Source organism: Heterodontus francisci, chromosome 34 (assembly GCF_036365525.1).
Source record: "Heterodontus francisci isolate sHetFra1 chromosome 34, sHetFra1.hap1, whole genome shotgun sequence".
Classification (NCBI taxonomy): Eukaryota; Metazoa; Chordata; class Chondrichthyes; order Heterodontiformes; family Heterodontidae; genus Heterodontus; species Heterodontus francisci.
In genome coordinates, this window is record NC_090404.1 from 57,663,982 (window position 1) to 57,668,626 (window position 4,645).

The following is a 4,645-nucleotide window of genomic DNA, read 5'->3' on the forward strand; positions in this document are numbered from 1 at the left end:
GTGTCAGAGAGTGATAGAGAGTGATAGAGAGTTTCAGAGAGTGTCAGAGAGTGTCAGAGAGTGACTGAGAGTCTCTGAGAGTAATAGAGAGTGTCAGAGAGTGTCAGAGAGTGACAGAGAGTGATAGTGAGTGTCTGAGAGTGTCAGAGAGTGACAGAGAGTGATAGTGAGTGTCTGAGATTGTCAGAGAGTGACAGAGAGTGATAGTGAGTGTCAGAGAGTGTCAGAGAGTGATAGAGAGTGATAGAGAGTGATAGAGAGTTTCAGAGAGTGTCAGAGAGTGATAGAGAGTTTCAGAGAGTGTCAGAGAGTGATAGAGAGTGATAGAGAGTGTCAGAGAGTGATAGAGAGTGATAGAGAGTTTCAGAGAGTGTCAGAGAGTGATAGTGAGTGATAGAGAGTGATAGAGAGTGATAGAGAGTGTCAGAGAGTGTCAGAGAGTGATAGAGAGTGTCAGACAGAGTCAGAGAATGTCGGAGAGTGATAGAGAGTGATAGAGAGTGTCAGAGAGTGTCAGAGAGTGTCACGAAGAGTGTCAGAGAGTGATAGAGAGTGATAGAGAGTTTCAGAGAGTGTCAGAGAGTGTCTGAGAGTGATAGAGAGTTTCAGAGAGTGTCAGAGAGTGTCAGAGAGTGACTGAGAGTCTCTGAGAGTAATAGAGAGTGTCAGAGAGTGTCAGAGAGTGATAGAGAGTGATAGTGAGTGTCAGAGAGTGTCAGAGAGTGATAGAGAGTGATAGAGAGTGATAGAGAGTTTCAGAGAGTGTCAGAGAGTGATAGAGAGTTTCAGAGAGTGTCAGAGAGTGATAGAGAGTGATAGAGAGTGTCAGAGAGTGATAGAGAGTGATAGAGAGTTTCAGAGAGTGTCAGAGAGTGATAGTGAGTGATAGAGAGTGATAGAGAGTGATAGAGAGTGTCAGAGAGTGTCAGAGAGTGTCAGAGAGTGATAGAGAGTGTCAGACAGAGTCAGAGAGTGTCGGAGAGTGATAGAGAGTGATAGAGAGTGTCAGAGAGTGTCAGAGAGTGTCACGAAGAGTGTCAGAGAGTGATAGAGAGTGATAGAGAGTTTCAGAGAGTGTCAGAGAGTGTCTGAGAGTGTCAGAGAGTGTCAGAGAGTGATAGTGAGTGTCTGAGAGTGTCAGAGAGTGATAGAGAGTGTCAGAGAGTGTCAGAGAGTGTCAGAGAGTGTCAGAGAGTGTCAGAGAGTGATAGAGAGTGATAGAGAGTGTCAGAGTGTGATAGAGAGTGTCAGAGAGTGATAGTGAGTGTCTGAGAGTGATAGAGAGTGTCAGAGAGTGATAGTGAGTGTCTGAGAGTGTCTGAGAGTGTCAGAGAGTGATAGTGAGTGTCTGAGAGTGTCTGAGGGTGTCAGAGAGTGTCAGAGAGTGTCTGAGAGTGTCAGAGAGTGATAGAGAGTGTCAGAGTGTGTCAGAGAGTGTCAGAGAGTGATAGAGAGTGATAGAGAGCGATAAAGAGTGTCAGAGAGTGTCTGAGAGTGTCAGAGAGTGATAGAGAGTGATAGAGAGTTTCAGAGAGTGTCAGAGAGTGTCAGAGAGTGATAGAGTGTCTGAGAGTGTCAGAGAGTGATAGTGAGTGTCAGAGAGTGATAGAGAGTGATAGAGAGTTTCAGAGCATGTCAGAGAGTGTCTGAGAATGTCAGAGTGTGATAGAGAGTGATAGAGAGTGTCAGCGAGTGTCAGAGAGTGTCAGAGAGTGATAGAGAGTGATAGAGAGTGTCAGAGAGTTTCAGAGAGTTTCAGAGAGTGATAGAGAGTGTCAGAGTGTGTCAGAGAGTGTCAGAGAGTGTCAGAGAGTGATAGAGAGTGTCTGAGAGTGTCTGAGAGTGATAGAGAGTGTGAGAGAGTGATAGTGAGTGTCTGAGAGTGTCTGAGAGTGTCTGAGAGTGTCAGAGAGTGATAGTGAGTGTCTGAGAGTGTCTGAGAGTGTCTGAGAGTGTCAGAGTGTGATAGAGAGTGATAGAGAGTGTCAGAGAGTGATAGAGAGTGTCAGAGAGTGTCAGAGAGTGATAGAGAGTGTCAGAGAGTGTCAGAGAGTGTCAGAGAGTGTCAGAGTGTGATAGAGATTGATAGAGAGTGATAGAGAGTGATAGAGAGTGTGAGAGAGTGATAGTGAGTGCCTGAGAGGGTCTGAGAGTGTCAGAGTGTGATAGTGAGTGTCTGAGAGTGTCTGAGAGTGTCAGAGAGTGATAGTGAGTGTCTGAGAGTGTCTGAGAGTGTCTGGGAGTGTCAGAGTGTGATAGAGAGTGATAGAGAGTGTCAGAGAGTGATAGAGAGTGTCAGAGAGTGTCAGAGAGTGATAGAGAGTGTCAGAGAGTGTCAGAGAGTGATAGAGAGTGATAGAGAGTGTGAGAGAGTGATAGTGAGTGCCTGAGAGTGATAGTGAGTGTCAGAGAGTGATAGTGAGTGTCAGAGAGTGTCTGAGAGTGTCTGGGAGTGTCAGAGTGTGATAGAGAGTGATAGAGAGTGTCAGAGAATGATAGAGAGTGTCAGAGAGTGTCAGAGAGTGATAGAGAGTGTCAGAGAGTGTCAGAGAGTGATAGAGAGTGATAGAGAGTGTGAGAGAGTGATAGTGAGTGCCTTAGAGTGTCAGAGAGTGTCAGAGAGTGTCTGAGAGTGTCAGAGAGTGATAGAGAGTGTCAGAGAGTGACAGAGAGTGATAGAGATTGATAGAGAGTGATAGAGAGTGTCAGAGAGTGATAGTGAGTGTCTGAGAGTGTCTGAGAGTGTCTGGGAGTGTCAGAGTGTGATAGAGAGTGATAGAGAGTGTCAGAGAGTGATAGAGAGTGTCAGAGAGTGTCAGAGAGTGATAGAGAGTGATAGAGAGTGTGAGAGAGTGATAGTGAGTGCCTGAGAGTGATAGTGAGTGTCAGAGAGTGATAGTGAGTGTCAGAGAGTGTCTGAGAGTGTCTGGGAGTGTCAGAGTGTGATAGAGAGTGATAGAGAGTGTCAGAGAGTGATAGAGAGTGTCAGAGAGTGTCAGAGTGTGATAGAGAGTGTCAGAGAGTGTCAGAGAGTGTCAGAGAGTGATAGAGATTGATAGAGATTGATAGAGAGTGATAGAGAGTGATAGAGAGTGTGAGAGAGTGATAGTGTGTGCCTTAGAGTGTCAGAGAGTGTCAGAGAGTGTCTGAGAGTGTCAGAGAGTGATAGAGAGTGTCAGAGAGTGTCAGAGAGTGTCAGAGAGTGATAGAGATTGATAGAGAGTGATAGAGAGTGTCAGAGTGTGATAGTGAGTGTCTGAGAGTGTCAGAGAGTGTCAGAGAGTGTCTGAGAGTGTCTGAGAGTGTCAGAGTGTGTCAGAGTGTGTCACCGAGTGTCAGAGAGTGATAGAGAGTGATAGAGAGTGTCTGAGAGTGTCAGAGAGTGATAGAGAGTGTCAGAGAGTGATAGAGAGTGTCAGAGAGTGTCAGAGAGTGTCAGAGAGTGTCTGAGAGTGTCAGAGAGTGATAGAGAGTGATAGAGAGTGATAGAGAGTGTCAGAGAGTGATAGTGAGTGTCTGAGAGTGTCTGACAGTGTCAGAGAGTATCAGAGAGTGATAGTGAGTTTCTGAGAGTTTCTGAGAATGTCAGAGAGTGTCAGAGAATGTCAGAGAGTGATAGTGAGTGCATGAGAATGTCTGAGATTGTCAGAGAGTTTCAGAGAGAGTTAGAGAGGGACAGAGAGACTCAGAGTGAGATAGAGAGTGTCAGAGGGTGATAGTGAGTGTCAAAGAGAGATAGAGAGTGTCAGAGAGCGATATTGAGTGTCAGAGAGTGATAGTGAGTGTCCGAGAGTGTCTGAGAGTGTCAGAGAGTGATAGAGAGTGACAGAGAGTGTCAGAGAGCGATATTGAGTGTCAGAGAGTGATAGTGAGTGTCCGAGAGTGTCAGAAAGTGTCAGATAGTGATAGAGAGTGATAGAGAGTTTCAGAGAGTGTCAGAGAGTGATAGTGAGTGATAGAGAGTGATAGAGAGTGTCAGAGAGTTTCAGAGAGTGTCAGAGAGTGTCTGAGAGTGTCTGAGAGTGTCTGAGAGTGTCGGAGAGTGATAGAGAGTGATAGAGAGTGACAGAGTGTGTCAGAGAGTGTCAGAGAGTGTCAGAGAGTGATAGAGAGTGATAGAGAGTTTCAGAGAGTGTCAGAGAGTGTCTGAGAGTGTCAGAGAGTGTCAGAGAGTGACAGAGAGTGATAGTGAGTGTCTGAGAGTGTCTGAGAGTGTCAGAGAGTGATAGTGAGTGTCTGAGAGTGTCTGAGGGTGTCAGAGAGTGTCAGAGAGTGTCTGAGCATGTCAGAGAGTGATAGAGAGTGTCAGAGTGTGTCAGAGTGTGTCAGAGTGTGTCAGAGAGTGTCAGAGAGTGATAGAGAGTGATAGGGAGCGATAAAGAGTGTCAGAGAGTGTCTGAGAGTGTCAGAGAGTGTCAGAGAGTGATAGAGAGTTTCAGAGAGTGTCAGAGAGTGTCAGAGAGTGATAGAGTGTCTGAGAGTGTCAGAGAGTGATAGTGAGTGTCTGAGAGTGTCTGAGAGTGTCTGAGAGTGTCAGAGTGTGATAGAGAGTGATAGAGAGTGTCAGAGAGTGTCAGAGAGTGATAGAGAGTGTCAGAGAGTGTCAGAGAGTGATAGAGAGTGTCAGAGAGTGTCAGAGAGTGAT